Raw genomic sequence first — 23,184 nt, 5'->3', positions numbered from 1 at the left:
TGCAAAATGAAATAAAATAAAGAATCCACATTCAGTCCATAAGAGCTGCCTCTGTGACCTCGTTTGCACCAGATAGTAATTTCACACAGATATAGAGTCACTTCTCCATTTTCTTTCTGCTTTTGTGTATTCTTGCATGCTGCATAGTGTTTTCCACAGAATGTATCTGTGGTCGTGGGTTGCACAGCCTTCTGATGCAGCGGCAGGTGACAGACGGTTTCGGTAATATGGAAGTTGAGGAAAGGTCTTTTAATAACTGTTTTTTGCAAGTTACTACTCAAAATTGATATTTGTATGTCAAGACAAAAATATATTCAAAACAGCTCTGCTTTCGGTGCAGGATCGTTCTCCTTTTTGCACAGTTTGTCTTCCCTGCAAGAGGATCATTTTGGCTGCTTTCTGTGTGGGAAACTAGTCCAGCCGGAGGTGTACTGTTATCTTTTTAAGTTTCAGAGTGCAAATGGTTAGGTGGTGGCTTGTTTCAAGAGGCAGGTTACGAAACATCAGTTACTGTGTTACTTGTGGCAAGTTTACAGACATTAGTCAAGAAAAACTTCTCACAGGATTAAATGTAAGATGGAATGTAGGACTGTATGAAAAGTTGCATTATGTTGAGCATATTAAGCAGCAGTTGACCAAACGTATAACTAAGAAGGCAGCACCCTGTGGCTGTAGGAGGTTGTAACTGTCACTAAGCAATACAGGCGAACAAACAGTAGTTTGAGTTTTTAATGATTTTAATTTATTTTTCTTATGCTGGGCAAATAAAGCTGCACTGGAAACATCCTCTGAGCTTGATGAGCTCATCTTATGGGCTAGACTACGAAAAAGTAGCTAAGCTAACCTTTGTTTCCAACAGGCAGCACAAGCTGGCCAAGTTCAACAAGCTGGCTTTGTAATGCCTACAAATGCATCACAAATAAAGAAACGATCAACAGAGTAAATGATGAATGCAAGGATTTTTTATGTCGTAACTGGTTAATATGAGCTAACGATTAAAGGCCCCAACACACCGCCCAGACCTCCAGCTGCCTTATCCGACCACTCTCCGTAGTAGCATGAACGTTCTGCACTAGCGCGAGATGCAATATGCGGGTGGCGCTTGTGTTGTAAGTCATAAACGAGAGGCTTAGTCACACAACTCTCTTTACTTTCAATCAAAACGAAACTTAACTATTTCAGATAAAAACAGCTGCGTACTAAACATGAAGCGAGGCATTACCAGACGAACACAAATTAATCTGCCCTGAACGGATGTAACAACTAGTCTTGTGCCAGTACTGCAAAACATGAAAACGGGGAATGATGGAAGGTAGTGCATAGAAAAACAAAGCGCACACAATATTCCGCTTCTCCCACACACCATGCTGATTCGCTAGCACACCGCCACTCAGAGTGGCCATTCAGCTGGCACACAACCATTCAGAGATTCCAATGGCTCAGACGTCCGACGGCCCACCTCCCCAGACTTTGCATATTCAGTCGGAGCAGACAACGTCCGCGAAGCTCCGAAAGCTTCCGACGCAGCTGAACACACTAAACATATTTGTTCCCAACCTCGTCCGAGACTCTCCAAATGCTTCAGACATCCAACGGTCGGGCCGGTGTGTTCCTGCCTAGACTGAGGAGACAAAGGCTGCCTCCAGCTACAGGAACTGGGCTGTTTTCTTGCATGCTTGTTAATCAAGTGTTGAATGTCTTTCAACACATTTAAATCTGACAACTTTTACACCGAAGCTCCATGTCTTGATTAAAAAAAAAACCTTAACTTGGGATTATACCTACCTGTGCAGGTCAACCCTGTAGAGCCTACTGGGGAATACGACTCTATATATGTCACTTATTGGAACTGTGTGTATTGTGATTGTTTAGTGTCTAGATCCAATCTATATAAAGAATATAGGTCAAGGAGGGAGCTTTGGTCAAGTCAAAGCGTCTCATCAGTGTAGGCTTGTTGTTTGTCAGTCATGTTTAATCTTCACCTATACATGTAAAGAAACGTCGAGGATTTCCGATCGGCCCGATGTCTTTGACAATAAGATCCCATCTGTTGCTGTCTTCCCCTCTGAGGCGTTTAGCCATGTGAGTCAATCACATGCGCTGTTAAATATACACAGAGAGGGCTTGAACAAGACGTGTGTGCAGCATGTTGTGTAAATACATTGTTTAGCTCCACCGCGGCTCATGGTGTGTGGCATTATTATCACAACTCATTTAACACATTTTCCATCCTCACATGATCGGCTATCCCTGCACTTTTGTTTTGCACACAGCTAGCCTCGAGACAGCATGTGTATGGAACTGGTGAGTTATAAATAGACAGACTAGTACTGAAGGGTTCATACTGTTCTCTTTTATATTCGTCTTTTCAGCTGTTTTGAAATGTGGAACATGTGTCTTTAAGAGAGAGTTGACTTAAGAATGCACCACAGAAATGATGTCTAAACCTGGACGATAAGAGGAAAATTGAGTTTAATTTACTAATTTATTTCTAGTTCTGTTCTAAATGCTGTCTCTGGCTGGCTACAGATGAGTGAATGTCCACTTTTCTATTTCATGCCACATTAATCAAGACTGAAGAAATAATGTTGCTCAGAGTAACAGGCAGTTCCCTGATCTGCAGACATTAGCTGGCTTTTACTGTTGTGATGGTTTTGCACGCAAGCGAGAGTCTATCCCTTTTGATTTTAGGCTCATTACTGGTGGCCAGGCATGCAAGTAGGAAGGAGGACGCAGGTAGGTTTAGGAGCGTTTTTCATTACGCTGAAGCACTGCATTTCGTGCAAACGCATAGTGAATGAGGAAATCCCATTGTGCAGAGAAAGCAGGGGAATGAGGCTGTGGCACTTTGTGTCACTTCAGTGTCTGTGCCTAGCTTATCCAGATTATCCCTTTGCCACTACCATAATCACTCAGACGCTACCATGCTCACAGCACCATAAGGTGGAAGCCTTTGTTTTCCTCATCTTATGTGACAGAGATGGAAGTTCTGTCCTGTTTTGTAAAGAGTGGTTCTCCTCTGCCACGCTCGGCTCCACCATTGCAACACAGCGACAGTATGACATTTGGATTGTTGGTTGATTAGCGCTCTGTGTTTGAGGGCATTGTGTGTGTGGTTCGCTGTGCTCAAAAAATGAACATAAATAGAAGAGACTGCTTTGTGTCTCGATTCTCTCTCTGCAAGCCGACCAGCATTGCTTACACTGAGCGAATCAAGTTAGCAGTAAGCTAGATCAGATATTCATGTGATAGTGGTCAGATAAACATCAAAACCATATCATAGGCTGTGAAGTTTAATAGAAGCCTGACTCGAGTTTGCTATTAAGCTTTGCGTTAAGTTTAATAAATGCAGGCTTTGTGCTTGGAAGACGGAGAGCTTTCTCTTAACCCCAAGATTTTTTTTACCCCACTAGCAGTGAGTAAAATCATGTCAGTTTAATCTCAAACCCAGTCTTGCCTGTTGTGAAGTGGTGCCGGTGCTGACGCTCTGGTGCAACGACCTCCGTGCGATAAAGGTGGGGTTGACCTTTACTGAAAGCTCTGAGCCTGCCATGAAGAGAGGGGAGACATGGTAAGGGGAGCAACAGTGCACAGGAGGGGGAGGGGGATGGGGCCCCGAGCTCTGGTGACCGGGTTAGATACTGTGTGTGAGAAACTGCAGCTATCTGACCTCTGACACACGACACGCCGGGAAGATCAGAGGGCATCAGGGTTTGGAGGAGCGCTGATGGAGGAGAGAGCGAAGAGAAGGAGCATACCGAAGCTGAATACAGAGACTTCAACTCAGAGAAGCACCGAGTTTAACTGTAAAAGCAGCAAGTGGAGATAAAAAGCTGAAATGCACCCTTTCGTTACTGCGTGTTACTGATGTGGTCATACCAGTTTGTAGATGTTGCAACAATACATAACCCTTATTTTTCTTCTGCATCTCGGAGCAGCAACAAAGATTGAGTCTGCATGACCGAAAGAGGAAACGGAGAGGAGCACAAGCCCCTGAGTTAATAGAGTTAGAGCGCTCAAGGACAAATAAATTAGGTGTAACTTTGAATAGAATTTCCCAGACTAACTCTGTTAAAGTTAGGCTAATGAACGTAATTGCGTGTAAATGTCAAGTCCAGTGAACGAATTTCGCAGCACATCCTTTATTCCAGCTGATGAAAAGCATTGATTGAACCGCCTGAATCCTCCGTATGGATGCGAGCCCACGCAGCGCACGGCCATCTCCTCGCACAGCGGGAGGGCTGAGTCCACACCAGCCGGAGGTGTGCAGCGAGATCCTCTTACTATACATCCTGCAGGGCAGTGACTGTAAGTTACTCACAGTGATTCGGGTTGGGCTCTCTGTCAGTTAGAAGCAAATGTTATCCAACAAAGCAGAATGGAAAAGAAAAGGCCTGCGAGATTTAGTACGTGAGTGAGATTACAAAGGAGCTACCTCGTCAGCAGTGGAGAGGATGGGCAGGGAGTCAGCTGACCTCCCTACAAGGAATGTGTGGGTGGAAATATACCGTCTGTGTTCAAGCGGGGCTCGAATATTGAACTGCAGCAAGATTGTCACTGCCCATGTCCTTTCCCGATCGGCACTGCGTATGTGCAACTCTCAACCGAGTTGAGAAGGAAGCGAGATGGCTCCACTCGTTAGCTACTTCCTTCCTTTCTACAACCAGGTAAACTAGTGAGAGTGCAAAGGAGTGATCCGTAGAGAGAGTGAGGGAGTCCTGCCGCGACTGACTGATAGTGATGTTAGGCAGACATGAAGTGATTACAAATAAGCGCATGCCTTGATTCAGTGATCGTCATTTGAATGATCTGAAATCGATTCATAAAATCCAGACATCATTCTTTCAGTATAGCAGAAAGTTAACACCCGCCAAGTGGAAAATGCAGAGTGAATCTTTAAAGGCTTTCTGCCACCCTGGTGAGTAAATGTTTATGTCTAAGTAGTCATGTAATAAAGAACTATACTGAAAGTTTCTCATTGTGTTTTGATTTTGTATACACCAGAAAACTTTCTCAATAAGCAGATTTTAATCACAAATCTCTGAAACCATTTCATTTCACGTAATGCTCCCAGTTAGAGGGCTCCTTGTCTCCTTCCAACATAAGTAATCTCAGATTCTCTTTCATATCCAAGCAAAATTGGTATTCTGTTGAAACGTATCTAGATTCAAATCGAATCCTTGTGAACCAGCTCTACCTGTGTTATATTAATATAAGCAATATGATTACATATCATTCTACTTTAGACACATTGAGTAAGTGAGGTTTCCATTGCACGTCACTCAGCAAAAAACTGGGACAGAGAGCAGTTAAAACCAGAAATACATTTGCATCTGTAAGTCACTGTTATTGAGTCAGAGTTCATTCAGCCAGTCAGTCACCCTGGTGATATAAGCAGCGACATTTTAAGCAGCTGTGATAGCAAGGAGTTGACACGGTGCTGTAGTTTTAAACCCACAGGCGCATCTTGTTTTGGAAAGGGGATTTCTGACTCCAGGCCTTTTCTCTGTTTTTGGCTAATAATCAGAGTTTTTCAGGATATTGCCAATGTCTGAATGCATTTTTTTTTTTTTACATCTAATGTACATGTATCCTGTATGTAACCATTTATACTGGAATTCCCCTGTCCCACGGTTGCTCACTTTCAAACCTGGTCCAGAAATAATAAAAAACACTTCTCAATATTGTGAGATTCACATCAAAGTTTCATTTCCTCCTGACTCTTGCGATCAAACTGAAATTCCAGTCTCAAGCCCCTTGGGGCGGGGGGACTTCTATATTCCCCACCACAGGATAATATAAACAACACCCTCATCACGGCTCCTCATTGACCCCCACACATCGCCTCCTACGGGTCCTGTCTGGGGCATCCCCAGCTCCCTGGTCGCGGTTTGACGTGGAGGGCCCCTATGATGTTTGTTCACTTGTCAGATGGCATTTAACGGGCTGTGTGGCAAGCAAGGCTGTTTTTAGAGGCTGGGGGTCAACGTAAGTGGGTGTGCTGGCTGTTTTTTAAGCTGTGAGAGTAATGGAGTATACAATGCTGTAAATGTTTATGAAGGATTATGTTAATCCTCTTGTTTAGATTGTTGGAAAGACTTAGCAATATATGAACTGATGGACAGATTAACAGCAGACCTCGAGTGTGGGTTGGTTATTATGTTCTCTAGTGATTGTCTGACCCCAGACAAATGGCGGGGGTGCTGCGGCAGAAGGACGGGTGTCACTTGTGACACACTGATAAAGTCATATACCACACAATTAGACACTTTTGTTGGATCAGCTCTAACCAGTAATGAAGGTCAGTTATCATAAAGGAATTCAAACAAACCTGCGTGTCAAGTCATGGTTGTTAAATAACAAGACAATGTTTTCCTCTTAATTTTACTGTATTAATTTGTCAAATTTCTAAGTTAAAGGGTAACTCCACCAATTGTATACACAGCTAAGTGTGTTTAAACGTCTTGGGGAGTACAGCTACATATGTGAACTAAAGTTGTGTAAAGCTAATTCTGGCTCCAACTGCATGTAAACTGATGAATTGCCTCCAGTGATGTCACTTGGCAGCAAAGTGAGCATTGTGGGTGATGTGGTTCTGAATAGGAAAAAGGTGGAACTCTGGTTCTGCTGACTCGATTTTGATCACTTGTTTTTTAAACCATACAGAAGGATGTCAGCAGTGTTATAGGAGTGCAAGGATAGGACAGCAGACTGCTTTTTCAAAACCTGCTGGCTACATTACCCACAATGCAACTTAGCCAATGAGTGATATCACTAAAAGCAGTTTATTAGATTATACTCATTACTCAGTCATTTTCTATGTTTTCAATATTATAATCTGTGTTTGAGACAGGTTTTAGATAAGATTTATGACTCAGTAGCATGTTTAATTTGCTGAAATGAATAGTTTTTTCTGCTTTGATATCACACAAAGAAAACCATTTAGTGTACTTGCCAGAGCAGTATATTTGTATAAAGAACATGGAACCCTCAAATAGACCAACTCCAGGGTCTTTCTTTGTTCTCAAAGCTTGCCCAGTTTGTCAACACAAGTCTGGCAATATCAGATATTTCATGGCAGTTTTTAAGTGTTTTTCACTATTAAATCGGCTTCTGTCACTATATAAGAGATGAGCTAAAATGTAAGAGAGTTTGTGTGTGCATGTGTGTGTGTGCCAGGTCCTAATTTGTGTTGGACTTCTCTTCAGGGGCCGCTTTTATCTGGCCTGGAAAAACAACTGTTGGAAGGGGGCCCCTGTGGCAGGTCCTGACTCCGAACAATAGCTTCGATGCTAATGATTTGCTCTGCTCCACTAGCTCATCAAAATGTGTTTTTTTTCTGTCTAATCAGAGATTTTCTAAGGGTTTCTGTTTGGTTCTTGTGGTGATGCGACTAATATCAAGCCCAAACATAACAAGCATCTCCCAATAGATAATTATAAATTAATTGCATAGTTCAGTAGTATTGGGCTTTATTATCAGCTACCTCACAGACTGTCCAGCCACTGTTTTTGTGGTCTTTGAGACAGATGGTAGCAGAAACATCTAGTCATGTTGCATGTGGAAATGACACATGCACTTTGGGTTTAAAACCCCAGTGTTGCTAGAGGTCTGTGTCAGCAGATTAGAGTTCCCACTGCAGGGGTTTAGTTGAGAAGAGAAGGGGAAGGACAATTACCCCAAATGCCTTTAGCTCACACATGAAACAGTAATCGTCTGGATCTGTTTTATGCTCTTCATTTCTAATTCATGCTGAATGTAGGTTAAGCTTCTTGTGGGATGATTATTTTGAAAAGGTTTTTTTTTCTTAGCAGCCTAAACCCTTCTGCTTCATGCATGTTGTGTGTTAGTTTGTTATTTAGATTGAACGGTGTGTTGTTGTTGTTGTTGTTGTTGTTTTCATTCTACAACACTGATGAAAAAAGTTTCTTTTTTTCATGACAATGAATTTGAAACATTCACATACTATAGATTTCAGTCTGGAAAATGAGAATTGCCTTAGCCAAACAGCAGGAGCCCAGATGAATCATCATAGATGGGGAATGTTTTTGGACTGGAAATGATGATGACGATAAAGCTTGTTTTTGTCTAGTTCTAAAATTGGAAAATAAGACAATGGTGCATTTGTTCATACAAACGTCACATTTCCTAAAGATTTCACTGTGAAAAAGGCAAACTGTTAATCATCTATTACAGCCCCAAGTAATAGATATCTGTATTATTGTCCTTTTGGAGCTGCAATCTTAAATGAATTAGTTAAATTCACACTCAATGCACACTCAACACTTCCGGCGACTGAGCTGGCAAACTTCTGGTTTGGCTTAAATTCTGAAAATGAATTGAGTCATTTTTCAGGGGGGTTGTGAGGCTCAACAACAATTATCCACCTTTTTACAGAGGTATATATTACTGTGTTAGTTTATGGGTCCCAGTGCACCACGGTTTGGCCACTATGAAAGCTGGCTTCAAGGCCTGGCGCTTTTACTGGGGCCATGTTCTTTGCAGAGGAAGTTCCAGGCTAGCCAACTGCTTTAAACACTCCTCCTCCTCTAGTCGTTGGTTTCGCCAGCGGATTAAAAACCACACCGCCATCCACTGTATGGGAGTATATAACATCATGCTATTCACTGACAGGTGGCCTGTCTTGAGTGACTGAGAGCAGAATGTGCAGCTCCATAAACAGAAAATCAATATGTGGCAGCCAATGTTGATATTGTGGTGGACCGCCTCAAATAAATGTATGTGTGGGAAATACTGATACCAGAGCTGATGCATGCTGCCTGATGCCTGTGAGTGTGACAAGGTGGGTGGGGCTGGAGGGTGGATGATCTGTGTGTGCTGCTTATTTTAACTTCCTGGGTGGGTCACAATTTACCTGGTGGCGGGCCACCCAAGTAGAGTGTATGTATGGGAAACTCTGCACAGAGCAATCAGAGAAAATGAAAGCACATTCACCAATAGAAATGTTAATATGACTTGTAGGGTCGTAACATCAACTGAAATAGTGTCAAGATAATAAAAGCTACTCAGAAGAGAAATTCAGACTCTGGCTCCTTTTCATCTGTGCATAGCTTGCCAACCACAACATGAATGTCATGTGAATGCCTCACTGTCAGTTTTGAAAAGTAACAGAACTTGTCAAACCCAGGTCATCAGTTCCAACACTTTGAGGGTGTGAAAGGAGGGTGTTTCTGTGGCTATCAGACCATCTTACAAGGACTTTTAATAAAGCATACTAGCAGCTTAAAGGGCAATAAGTTGGGCTTAGAACTAATATCTGTTTTTACAAGTGGACTAACACTTTCCTGCGCTGATGTCTCATTATAGACTGCTGGACAGTGACAACTGGCTGGCTGGTTGTTCCTGCTGTCTGTCTCTGCTCAGTGGTTTACTGGCTACAGGGTTCTGCTCCAAAAGTGGCTCCACTCCAACGAGCTGGCATTCCTGCTGCCGCCGCGGACTTGAGCCTCGGGCCATGTCCACATTTAACACTCCCTCTGGGCCTCAGATTATATAATGTTGCCCTCTGGTTCTCGGTAGTCTACACCAACACGCATGGATGCACACATGTAGATGAACATGTAGATAGTTAAATACATGCAGACTCATGTTGTAGTGTGGGTTGTCACTGTTGCGAGGCAGAGTCAGATAGTACAAATACAGTTAAAATTTTAAACATGATACATCTCTGTTTTATAGTGTGTACTATTCTGGTCCTACAGTGTCTTGTTCTGAAGTGCAAGACAGGACTTAGAGTTGTGAAAAGTGACAACTGAGTTCATGCACATTTCAGTGCAAACTACTGACTGGCAGCCATTTGTTTAATTTGGAATCAAAACATCTTGACGAGCAAATTTGTGACGTGCTTATATCAGTTACGATATACTCTAGAAATATTCAGCAGTAATTTAAGGAACAGTGCTATTTGTTGTTGAGTGGTTAAAACATTATTAAAACATTTTGGGAATGCACGCAAGGAGGCCCTCACAGAAAACACGACAGTAAATTGTCTCGACTGTCTTTTGTGTTCATTGTCAAACGAGTGCGGTGCAGAAGGAGCTCGGCACAGAGGTATCACTACCTTTGCAGATCTCTATCTGCACTAATCTGCACTACACACAGTGCAAGATCATGCACTGTGACTAATGCGATACTAGACCAGTGTGTACATGTAGACAGCTTTCATTTTGTTATTCACATATTAAATGTATTTGTCCCTGGTGGCTGCTCTACAGCTCTTTTACTGTGCACCTACTGTACAATATAAAAGCTGCACTCAAGCTAACAGACGCCTGAAAGTATTTCGAAATAGCACTGTTTCCTTTTCACATATAGGCTGCAGCCGTTTCACCTCAAATACCCTGACTTGCTCTTAGACGTCTGTCCAGATGGTTGGGGAGCGTGAGCTGGGGCAACAGAGCAGATCATTGGCTGCACTGGCTCTGGCTGGAAGGGGTTTAGGGCAGTAGGTTCAGAGGCTACCAGGCCAGCTGAGCACAATGAGGTCACACTGTCCGGGACTCAGCCAGCACAATGAGTACAGCAATAGAGATCTGCAAAAGGCACTCATTGCTTTCCTATGAAGCACTGAGTGACACCACAGGGTGTGAGTCAAGATATGCTGTGCACTTGTCAGCTTCATTTTAAAATGAGACATCTGCCATTTAAAAAATATGATACATTATAGAATACCAACTTACTATTGGTATTATATTGTTTCCAAAACTACTTTCTTAAACATGAGTCACAGGTTAACAGAAGTGTGCAAAATTGATTTTATTGAAAATGTGTTATGTTGGCATTCATAAATGAACAATGGGTGTCACTGTACTCTCTGCAGACTTGAGGGAGTCACTTGGAGATATTAAACTGATGATCACAATAGAATGAGAAGATACTGCAGCCTCTCTACTAGGCCAGCTCCTTTAAATAGTTACTCTCACAAGGTCTCAGAAGGCCACCATTGCCATATGTCATCACTAGTGAAGTAAGGCTTCTCTGTTGCCAAAACAAGGCTCTGCAAATGTGCGTCTGCATAAAATTACACAGAGACAAACGTGCCTCGCTTCATGTAAATCCCAGGTACCCATGTGCTGGTTGTGCTTCTCGGTGTAAGGCAGGCGAATGACACACTGCTGTTTTTTGGGCCGAATGGCGGACTCCGGCAGGGTCCTGTCACCTGCAGTATATTATGACTCCCTGATTGATCCCACTTCATACTGACTGCTGCTCCATCACTCAGCCTGCAGGCTGCTCTGCTCAGTCACAGCTCCAGTCAGTGACACAGAAATAACAGATTGCTAAAGCCTGGTGTTTCATCAAGGATTTTCTAACCCTGTAACACTTGCCCAGGTAATGACGCAAGCAAAGATTTACAAGCAAAACACATAAATCATAGCACAAGACTCAATAGTAATTTATTATGAGCATTATCAACCATATAACAGCATTCAAATTTACTTCATTAGCAATGGCCTCTTGACTGGCCTCTGACAGCCGTGGTATAGAAGGTTAATGGGCCAGGAAATGAGAGTTTGTCTGTGCTCTTCTCTCAGTGGAAGGCATTCTGAATCTGTGTTGGTTGGGCTTCACACTCAAAAAAAATACTGTGATATTCATTTAGTGAAGAATCTTGGCTCCTCGGTCACTTTTTATTAAGCATGGATGCAAATGCACATTTCAAAATTATGAATACCAGAAGAATGATTTCCATGGCAGCTAAAAATGATTCATTTTTAACTGGCAGCGATTAGATGTCATTGACGTTTTTTTTTCATTTGAAGTGATTCATATGTCTCTCTCATTTCTTTCCATTTATTGCTGTACAAAAAGGGAAAAAAATGAACATGGAGGAAAAGCTTTTTTGCTTTGTCGGATCGGCCCCCTCTGACTTTTTGCAATCACACCATATTAATGTACAAGCCCAACATCCCCAGGGGAGCTGCTTTGAGCTTGTGAATAATAACTTTGTGTTCTAGCATGAATAGATACTAGCTTTGCAGAGATTATGTGTGCAGTACTCATATAGTCAGTAAGAATCTGCCCGTCTCTGCGAACACATGTTTAATTTTGAGGCGTAACAGCTGTGTCTGCAGCTTTAATGCTGTCTGCGACCTTGCCACCATGTTCTTTCATTTTGTCAGTGTCCAGCCACTTGAGCACAGAGGTTTTCTGTCTGTGAGACATGCAAAATTACTAAGACGTGATACACAATCTTTTTTAGATTTGGTGTGACTTTCACTTCTCGAGGATATAATTATTAGCAAAGTACTTCTCAAATAAATGTTGGCGCTTGCCAGAGAATCAACACGTGTTTTAAGTTTCCTCAAAAAGTAATCTGGTAACAGTTGAATGTCAATCCATGGACACTTTGCAAACAGGAACTGCTTCTCGCTCATTCAGCTTTTCTTTAAAGGGGCATTATGTAGATTTTCTGGAAGAAATTCAACTCAGACATTAAAATCAAAACTCATGCGGTAGCCATAGGCTCTCATTTCCACAACTGAATAAACACTGATCTCAGGGGAAAATAAGGTCTGCAGAATGCTGTTTGGAGCTGGAAAGGTGGCAGGGTCAGCCACAGATAAACAAAGTACAGTATAAAAGTATAACAGTATAAAAAAGTGTCAGGTCAGTTGTTTAGACTTAAAACAGTCAGTCAAGAGCTTTCTCTTCTGATTAATATTTCCCTCCCAAAACTTCACATTTAGTGACAGGAGGTGTAGAAGGGTGAGGTGGGTCGGCGGGGTGGTGCAGTGTCAGACTTTGATAAAAAAAAAAAATCCCTGCTTTCTAGCGATGTCTCCGGTGTCTTGACCATGTTTGTTTTGTCTGTTGAGCCACCACAGTGGTGTCCATCAGCCAGCATCAGTGCAATATTAACAGTACAGCACTACGACAATAAGTGCTTATGTAAAAACAATCCATAAACTCACCAAACGCAGCATGCGTGTGCTCACATATGGGATATATATATTTACATACAGTGGAGAGCACAGTATTTGTTGAGGAGTGTGTTGAGACTCAGAGGTGTTTAGTTGATGTCTGCAACAGTGTTGACAGTATCTACACAACAGCCCCCCACAGGCCTGTGATCACCTGTGTGAAAGCAGCGATATAATGCCCGCCGGAGACTTTCATCTCCTTTTTATTTGTAGTGGCTCATCATCGCAGCCAGCAGACAAAGAGTCCCCTCAGACCTCCGCTGCAGCTCTGTGGGTGACGGGCTACCCGGGGGGCATGTGTAGGCTTTCTCTTTACTCTTTACACAATTACGTTTGGTCTGTCAGTCCGTTATGTGTTTGTCTGTCCGAGAGCGCAACACAAAAGGCACAATTCCAGCTCTCCTGCGATTGAACATGAAAAAGCTAATCCATACCGCCTTCTGTTCCGTTAAACGTACGCCGCGCAGTTTGATCCACAAATCAATTGGTCATTTTTTTCAGTGAAATGTTGGGTTCTGTAAAAGTAAAGTAAAAGGTTCTGACATTCGCACATTATCAGCAAATCATTAGCAATAAATGACAAGCCGTTTAACACTTAATGAAAATCACTAATAAACCTTTGGATAAAAAGCAGCACTGTTGATATGATGCTTAATGGTCCAGTCTGTAGACTTTAGTGGCAACGAGCAGTGAGGTTACCCCTGCCTGATAACGTTTGGGCCGATAACGACCTTTGCGCCCAATCCTGCAGCAGAACTTTCCAAGAAATACGATGTCATATCAAACTGTCCAGCAACACACTCTTACCCTTATCCCCGGCTGTGCCCTGTACCATGACTTTTTGACACAGCTGTCTGTTTGGTATTTAGACGTTATTCACAAACAAACAACACACTACACCGTGACCGCAGGCAGATGTCCTGTTGCTTCCAATGGGCCTGTTCCAATGTATCGTTCATTTATCCACATCAGTAGCGTTTCCCTCGACTCCCCTCGGTTATTTTCCAGTGTAATTGGAAACTGTGTGTGTCTGTGTGCGGGAATAAGATCACAATTTTTCCTGCTGGCCTCAAGCATGCTGCGTCTGACAAAAAAAAAAAAAAATCTGCTCTCAGGTCCTCTCCCCTTCATAAATCTGCCATGGCCTCTGGACCCGATCAGCAGTTCTGTGTGTGTGTTCCCCTCAGTCCGATCCGTCAAGTTCTTCCCAGTTTGAGATTTACTCCATTTCTCAAAATTACGGTTTCTTGCCGTTTAATTTGACAAACTTTCCATAACTTGGAAGTTTCTGAAACCACGACGTGACCATTTTCGCCCTGCTGCTGTCTGGCTATACGTGCCACACAGAGCAGCTTCTTTTCCTCAGGCTGGGAGTCTAAAAGTTGTAAATCCATCTTCCACACTCCACCATTAAAAGACGGTTTCATAACAGTTTTGTTTTTATGACTTATACAAGCCCTCGTTTATATAGTTTTTGTTTTCATGAGAACCATAATAAGACAACATCCTGGTCCTGGTTGAATAATGATAAATTAACTCAGTTTTGAGAGTGCTGCACATGACATCATCTGTTCTGTAACTGTGGTTATTTGTCATCGGGTGGATTCTTCCTGCGTCATGTTCTTTTGCTACTTCATAAGCGGAGAAAAATCAAGAGGGCAGTAACTCCATTAGCTGGAGACCTGGTGCTAACATAGTCTCAGATACACAAAAGCACAAAATGTACCTCTTAATGCTTCTTGCTGGATGCACATTTTGAGAGATATCTGGTTTTCAGCACAATCTTTGTCCATTTCTGCCTGGATGTTGGCGAAAGATAAAGAAAATGAGCTCATCCTGCTAATGTGAGGATGTGATGGTGTCATTTTCCGCTCTGGTCCTTGTGCAGCTTGTTGCGTGGAGATGACACTTGTAAGGAGCTGATAGAGGAGAGCTGCAGGGCAGAGATGTTTGGCTCACGATGTGATTTACCCATCGGATGTCTTCCTCGTTTTTTTAGTGTTAATTTAGTTTTGCAAGCCATATTTAATCAAGGTTTTCCATATTCAAATGTGAGACAGCGTGCAAGCCGCGTGTCACCACCTGCACACTCATCATGTGCATGCACACGCGCATACACACACACACACACACAGTGCATTACTGAGCTAATGAGTGATCTTCCTCATGTTGACAGCGTGATTGGATGTGGGCTGGAGCATAGCAACAGGACCTCGGGGCAGGTTAGATGGCACAAAGACCCTCTTGTAGTCGTCTGTCCCTCCCTGTGAGCTCCTGGCACATTTGCTTGTCATGTGCTCCTCTGTGACAACAAGTCTCTCATGTCTTCTTCCTCCACTATCATTCCGTGATTGTTTGTCTTCAACGTGAATCAGTGGTCACATTTGTTCGACCCTCTGTCAGCGATTGTCGGCAATTCCAGAATGTTTGATCCATTTTTGTGTTCGCCCTCTCATCCAGCTGCATCTTTGACCTCCGTGTGTGGTCAGACACAGTCGGAGTCAGAATCACGTTTCTCTGAACGGACCCATGTGCAATTTAAAGTTAAAGCGGAATCTGCAATCCTTTGAATTTGACTAAATTAGCATAAATATTCAATTCAAATCTGAAGAGGGCCGCAGCGATTTGTTGATTTATCTATTAGTCGGCGGTGAGAAAAATTAACTGTCAGCAATTTGAAGAAGTCACTTTGGGTTCTTTCCACATTTTCTTACATTTTATTGACCAAACATTTATTGGTTAATGGTGAAAGTAATCAGCAGAGCAACTCATATGAATGTAATAGTTAGTTTTAGTTCTACTGTAGATGATTCACGACGGTGATTGCATTTGCTCCGTCTGCCTGCTGAAAAAGCTGATGAGTTGACAAGATGTACTTTGGCCAGCCTGTGGTGTTTGCATGCAGGAGAGCAGTCGGCCAGATCTGTGCCGGTGATGTAATGAGGATGTTTGACCTGGATCGGATAATGTGTTGAGCCCTGACTGCTGCTCTGCGCTGCACTGCATTTCGAGGTTTAGCTGTTTCCTAAACCTGTGTTTCCACCCTGCCCGATGGCACCACCACCTTCATCTGTCTTTTCCCTAAACAGTCCATGTGTTGAAACTATTCACAAACATTGTCCTTTTCACGCTCTTGCAGCTTTTGAGGTTATTTTGTACCTGCAGATGATGTGTATCACCAGCTTTTTAAATGAGCTTTTTATTTTAAAAAAATATCCCTGATGGGCCACAGTTACTGTGGAAATAGATGCAACCATGTGCACTGGACATAACACCGGATGTAAGTTATGGGCTTAATTTTACATGTGGCAGTTTTACTCTGGATGTTATTTATAAATGTTGGTGCCTCAGAGTGGGTGTGATAATACATAGCCTCTGTCATGGAGCAGCTGGACTGAGGGAGCATGGAAGTATAGCAGGGAGGCAGGGGGAGAGGGCAGACAGTGGAGCCAGTTGTTTATTTTAGACCTCCTTTATTGACCTCGACAAATAAAGAGGGCAGCATCAAGAGTGAACTGTGTGTTCATTCTGTTCAATCATACCATTTCTTTGCAAACCACTTTTCAAAATAACCGTGAGCCTCAGGCAGCAAGTGTCATTTGCCATGCTGCCGTATAAATAAACAACCGTCAATAACGTGATTTATCTTTACATTGATTTCTTTTTTTAAACAATTAGATGATGCAGCTGTATGTGCTCTTTGCCTTGTTTAAAGGAAGAAACAAATTCATATTAAAGGTGCAATAAGTAATAATTGGACACCCTGAATCCATACTCTTATAGGGCAGCATGTGTGCTGCCAACGCTATTCTTTTAATAGCTCCATGATTTTAGCTACTGTTAGCTTGTTAGCTCAGTAAGCTGTGCAGCCAGCTGGACTACCAGAAGAGTGTTGGTGTTTACACGGGAGCTTTTAACTGTTGGGAGAAAGAGGTTTTCAGGCCGGGGGCTAGCTGGTTAGCATGCTAACTGTAGCAGGTCTCTTTAACGCAGTACATGGACGTCTTTGACATAATGCCAAAATGTTGGTGTCTTTACATTCTGGTTGATTTTTTTGCTTTATCATATATTTTTGATTTAAATACTGATTGCACACTTACGGCTGTAGATTAATGACACCATCAATGTTTAGACTGGCGTCCTATAAGCCCTGATTTGCAGTTCTGTCTCCCAGGGGATATGAAATCTCAAAGGAAAATTAAGCAAGTCTGTTTCCACTTTTAGGAAGGAAAAAGAAATTAAATCAGCTAAAATATCTGATTTGTTGGCCGTTTTTCTCGGCAGCATTTTAACATTTTATGAAAGGCTCAAGGAAACAGTAAATCTTGTCACGCCAGAAACAATATTATTTCCTCAAGTGAACATTTGTTTTAAACGACCATGCCATGTTTTGCATGTTACTGCCTTTTTTTGTGATATCATCATGTCCATCTGCAGCTATGACACATCGTGACAGATGATTGAAACTATGAAGACTAGACACCCCACCGATCCCTTTGTTTCAACATGCATGCATAGATTTTTTAAATTTAACTCAAGGCACAGTAGACTATGATTACGATCATGTTGCCAACCATTTCAACCTCCTGCGAGGCAGTGTGTGTGACTGCTCCACAACAGAACTCATCATACTCATTAACATGCATTTCATGGAAAATGGCAACAGAGAGAGTCAGAGAGCCGAAGCGGAGTGAACTTGTGCTGCTGAAAACTGGATGATGAAATAATACTCTTTAAATCAAAGCACATTGTAATGTCTTTTGTCTCATTGCCATGTTTGACTCTTTCTGCCGACGCAGATGCTCCCATTTCCTGTCGTACAATTTCAGTGAGAACGACATGAGGCAGCTGAGCCAGTAGATAAATTGTGAAACACCACGCACTGTATAATTTTATCTCTTGACTGTCAACAGCAACTGGCCCCGACCAGAATAGACTCCCTCAGCTTAGTCCAAAAGAGTCTCGATAAAAACTAATAATAACTGATTTAATAACTAAATGATTGATAATCGGCCAAACGAACTCAGTGTGTGCCGCAGCCTCGAAGTGAAAAAAGTATGTTGTAATACTGTATCTTCCAAGCAGCCGCTGGATTCACTCCATGTCTCTAGGGTATGAAAATCCACGTGTGCAGACTGGAGGTCGATGTTTGTGGTGTTTGTTTACCCTCCAGATTAATCACACATAGTCTGGGATGAAGTTTCACCACCCAAGATCTGATAGACAGCTTCCAAATGGCATCCCATTTTCTGCTCTATGAAAGGTAAATTTGGCATATTCATGTATATTGCATCAAACAGGTTGCTTCACATATTGGTTAGAGATATTTTGTTGGAGCTTCCCACACGTAAAACTTCAACAGAAATCTTTCTACTGTGCTGATATGAACTTAACTACTCAAGTAGTTGTCAGTAAAGTTAATTGACCTCAGGTGTAAATAAAAACATGCAAAAACTCCTGCCTGGCTCTTTTAAAACACAATGAAACTAGCTGCAGCATCACACGGCATGTTGTCTCTGTTTGCCCTTTTTGATTCTGGCATTCACACAGCTTTGGTGTAAAGGAGAGAGTTGAGGTTGCTTTGAACGGTGGGTGGCACAGTTTCCTAACAGGAAGCACTTGTGTTGATGAATGGCAGTTTTTCCTCGGAGGAAAGAGTGGGTGACACGAGTCGGTGTTTAATTTCACCTCGTTCACGTTGCAGCCGGTGAAACGAAGACTCCAGCATGTTCTGAAAAACTTGGGGCATTTAAAAAAGAAAGAAAAAAACAACAACAACTCTCAGCTGGGCTTTAAAAGACTCGTCACACCCTGCTAATATCTTGCGGTTGTGACAAAGCTAACTGAGCATGACAGAGATGTCGATTATGATTCGGGACCAATTCAAGAGGGATTGCAGTGTTGTTTCCGTTGCTTAGGTGGCTCGTGTTGCAATATGAAGCACACTGGCCCACAAGTGAAGCTCATCGGAACAGATCAGTCAGCAGGGGAGGATGTCTGCTACTTAGATTGTTTGGTCTGTCCTCACACAGTTGCCCAGAGCCTCTCCCTGTTTGGAGGCTCATGGTGTACTGAATGCTCTGTGTCTTTGGCAGGACAAAGCGGGGAGGGCTTGGCTTAAAAAAAAAAAAAGTCTTTTTGTTGACTTTGTCGACTTGGCTTGTTTTCCACTGAGAGCTGGTCGACTCAGTTGGAACCCTGATGTTTACTCCTGTTCTGTGTTTCATTTGCTGCAGGAATTGATGAGTATTAACAGATGCCGTGATTGCGATTGAGACATGATATACGTGCTGTTGTGACAAGACACTGTGAATCTGTCTCAGCCCAAATAAACTTGTCCCAGTTAGAATCACACCACTCGGCCTTTGAGGCAACAACAGCGGATGATTTAGTGCCCGTTCTAGTCATTAAAATGCAGTTCAACAGATGTCAAACAGGAATTTTTGAGGTTTTTAAGAACAACAACAGCAAGTTGAACACTCAGGATGGAAGTGGAGTTGCTGACTGTGGTTCCACAAACACAGAGAGAGATGCTGACATTCATTATTCCCTGAAGGAAGAATGAGTGTTGGGTTTTTATTTTAATGTGAAGCTGATTTGTCTGATCTTCAGATTTTTGATCGATGTTCAATGTGCCCACAATCTACTTTTCAGGTGAATCGCTGAGACATTATAGAGCGATATTGAATGTCCTCTTCTGTTTTGTAACTTGTAACTCATTGACTAGGGGTTTATAATTGTGATTAAACACAGAGTATGTCATTTCTGCTGCAATGGGGGAAAAAAAATACACAAGTAGCATGGAATCATGGGAGTTGCTGTCTTTATTGTAATCAACCACCTTTGCTGATGAAAATCCCTGTGGCTTAGGCAGAAGGGTTCACAGATGGGTTAATGGTTTAAGGTTTTACTTAAGTTGCATTTTGTCATGCTCACTCACTTCCTTCCTCACTTGCTGATGCAGTCTGGAGGTTATGAGGATCCCCAGAACTAAGAAATGGAAACAGACACAAGACTGAAGATACAAAATGAAAGTTCCAAAAGCTAAAGTTTACTTCGTAGCTTGAAGTTAACACAGGAGTGGCAGTCAGCGGATCAGACAAGGCAGACAATTGGCAGAAAACGGCCAGAGACAACGATGGCTGTTATGATGGAAAGCAGGTCTGCGATGAAAACTCTGGCAAAATGGGTGCTATGAGTACTGAAGTGACTGGTTGTGTAACTGAAATTAGGTGATGAGTGAAGCTGGGCGGGAAACTGAACAACAGCAGAAAGTCCAACGACAGAAATGCAAAAAGGTACAAAATAAGTCCATTGGAGTTGTCAAAGTTATGTTGTTATAATGCTGAGCGTCAGAATATAAGGGTTGAATCAAATGGCAAGCACCTTGATTTAACTTGGATAGTTTTGAGCAGCAATGTAAACCTTTTACCTGCACACATCAGAATAGATAGATGACCAGAGAGAGCTACATTCACCCTGCATGGGCTGGTGTGGAGGACCCTGTACAGCTGGTTAGGACAGGGTTTGGATTTGTTTGTTTTTTAGCAGTTGTGTAATGCTCGCTGGAAAGCCATTCTCTTGATTTCTCGTCCACCCATTCTCAACTCGTAAATATGCCACGATTCTGCACAGTGGGTGAAAAAGAAAACCAATGTAGTTGTTCCCTGCATCCTTGCCAGCGCTGTGTGAAGGGACCGAGGGAGTTGACTGATTTTGCTTAAACCTGATGTGGAACTGTGGGTGGTTTGGCATCTAGAGAGAGTAGAAACACTGGAAGCCGGGATGGATTCATTCACTTAACTGGCAGTTCACCAGTCGAGTGAAATGAGTATGTCTGTTGTTGCCATGGAGTTGGATTGGTTTGGATGCAGCATTCGGCGCTGGTGTGTGTGTGTGTGTGTGTGTGTGTTAGACAGAGAGAGAGAGAGAGAGAGAGAGAGAGAGAGAAAAAAATCTGTTGGCAGTGCGGTTTGCAGTAAATTAAAATTGGGCAACGAAAAGTGTGTGAGAAGCTTTGGAGATAGAGCCAAGGTCTTTCTCCCTCTGTTGGAAGAGAATAACAATAAAGATAAAAGAATGACAACTGATGATCTTTGAAGGTGGAGCCAAGGAAGACTTGTGTGTGTGTGTGTGTGTGTGTGTGTGTGTGTGTGTGTGTGTGTGTGTGTGTGTGTGTGTGTGTGTGCAGTGAACATCATAAACTTCTTTTGCAGAGCTACTTGAGTCTTTTCACTGTATTGATATAACCTCGACATATAACCACCGTTGCCCTCTGCGACAACGTGAAGATGTTTAAGATGAGATAATAACCTCTTATGTCTCCTTGAGAGCTTTCACCACTCAAGTAGCATCACTCTGTTTCCAGAAAACTGAGCCCACGGTGCTTCACTGTCACTGTAATGCATTAGTGAGCACTGATATGAATCTCATATCGTAGTGCAATGATAATGATTGTTGGTCTCACTGCTGGTATCGGCACACATGACCTATCAGTCGCTGACGAAGAATACCAGAGAGGGATTTGTCCTTGTGCTTTGTGGCCTCTTTGGATTTTCTGAGTCATAACACCATCAGGCGTGACAGTATTTTGTTTTGAGACACAAGTTGATGCTGGTTCTACCACATGGATCAGTGCGCAGTGTCAGCAGAGCATGCAGACCTGTTGAGGAGGTCATAGTGTCAGTCACATGACATGAGGGCTGCTTTTACTTTTCCCAGTGAGGAACACGCAGGAAAACTCGAAGGCAACTATCGAGGGAAATTGCTGTGTTTCTAAGTGGAAGATACACTTTGAGTTCACGAGAGAGTTGAATTGAACAAACAAGCAGGATCGGGTCAAGGCGCACAGATCTAGGCAGTAAAACATATTTATTGTGGAGACTTCTGTCGGCATGTGTGTTTCAGGTATTCTGGAGCGGAGCGGTCTCCGTCATGATAGGCCCGACTTCAGAGCAGAACGTCATGGCTATCTCTCAGGCTGTAGTTCAAAACTTCACACAGCTGCTCTGACACGTAACAGCCTCTTGATCATAAACCGGGTCTGCAGACTATATACAGATCTGTCTTCAGCTAGACATGCATATCGCTCCATAAATGGATCAGTTGAGTGTTTCCTAGATGAATTGTGAGAAAAAGACAAAAAAAAAAACAAGGTATGGACTCAACCTCAGTGGACAGCACATGAAGAAAAAGTACATGTTAAGACCTGGGTTATGTTTTTGTCTATCTGGTTCAGTTGTGATGACGCTGCACCCAACAGGTGATTGCTGAGATCTCACAATGTGGCGACAGTCAAAATCAATGTATCAAAACAAAAAAAAGATTGTACGGTACATAATTTCATGCATTTTTCTTTCTTGTCAGAACCCGGCGTCTGTATCACTCATAATGCAACTCGACAATCAGCAGTTCAATCAGAGGTTTTGGTGTGTTTCGCCTGTTTTGCGCGGCTCCATCAGGATTCACAAAAAGCTTTATGAAGTGGAACTCCACAATACCTGTAAACTTTGATGTGTCAAATTAGTGGAGTTCCCCTTTTAAAAATGATCGATGACATAAAAAATTCAGAGCTGACGCAAACTTACTCCCATGGCTCCTCACCCTCATGGGGCAGTTAATGTCATGGTTTTGCTCAACTGAACATCAGGCCTGTGTTTTTTTAAAAATGATCCAGCCTGGAGACCTTTCAGTTTCAGAAATAATGAAACTACCCTGGTTTAGCAAGTGCAGAGTGCTGACACAGAGACATGAGTGATGTTTTTTTTTTTTTTTTAATGAAACCAACTCGATGTGCTAGAACTCTTTGACCGACTGCACTTGCGAGACTCTGCACACTCATGGTGCGTTCGTTTTTTATATCCAAATAAAGCAGGAGCTAATCCATCTGTGCTGCAGGCTGCCCGATGCTCAACCTGTCCACCTGTCTGACTGCTTGTTTTGTTTTTATATTTTTACTGATGTCACTATGTTATCATGTGCAACGCTATCGTAGCCATAACATACAAGCAAAGCGAATGAACGAAGGAGTTACAATAAAGAATAATTTTTTTTATCCAGTCACATTTAAAGCATATTTCTGCCCACATCTCCACCAGCTCTCATGAGTTTGCGCTGGTTGTCTGCCCAAAATATCTTTATCTTAATTTTCTTTTCTTTTCTTTTTTTTTTTTTGAACATGTCCAAGAAAACTGTTAAATCTGTTCATTGGACTTTCCCTTTCAACCTCTAATGCTTCTTG

General features: G+C 42.5%; 1 protein-coding gene across 1 annotated transcript in view; it reads left to right on the top strand.

Moving 5' to 3' along the window:
- stat5a (signal transducer and activator of transcription 5a) overlaps nt 1–23,184 on the top strand; it is a 52,053-nt gene that overhangs the window by 10,201 nt on the left and 18,668 nt on the right. The window lies entirely within an intron of this gene.

The sequence above is a fragment of the Acanthopagrus latus genome, chromosome 23 (assembly GCF_904848185.1).
Source record: "Acanthopagrus latus isolate v.2019 chromosome 23, fAcaLat1.1, whole genome shotgun sequence".
NCBI classification, from domain to species: domain Eukaryota; kingdom Metazoa; phylum Chordata; class Actinopteri; order Spariformes; family Sparidae; genus Acanthopagrus; species Acanthopagrus latus.
Note: the sequence above shows the minus strand (reverse complement) of the source record. Positions and strands in the feature narration are given on the sequence as shown.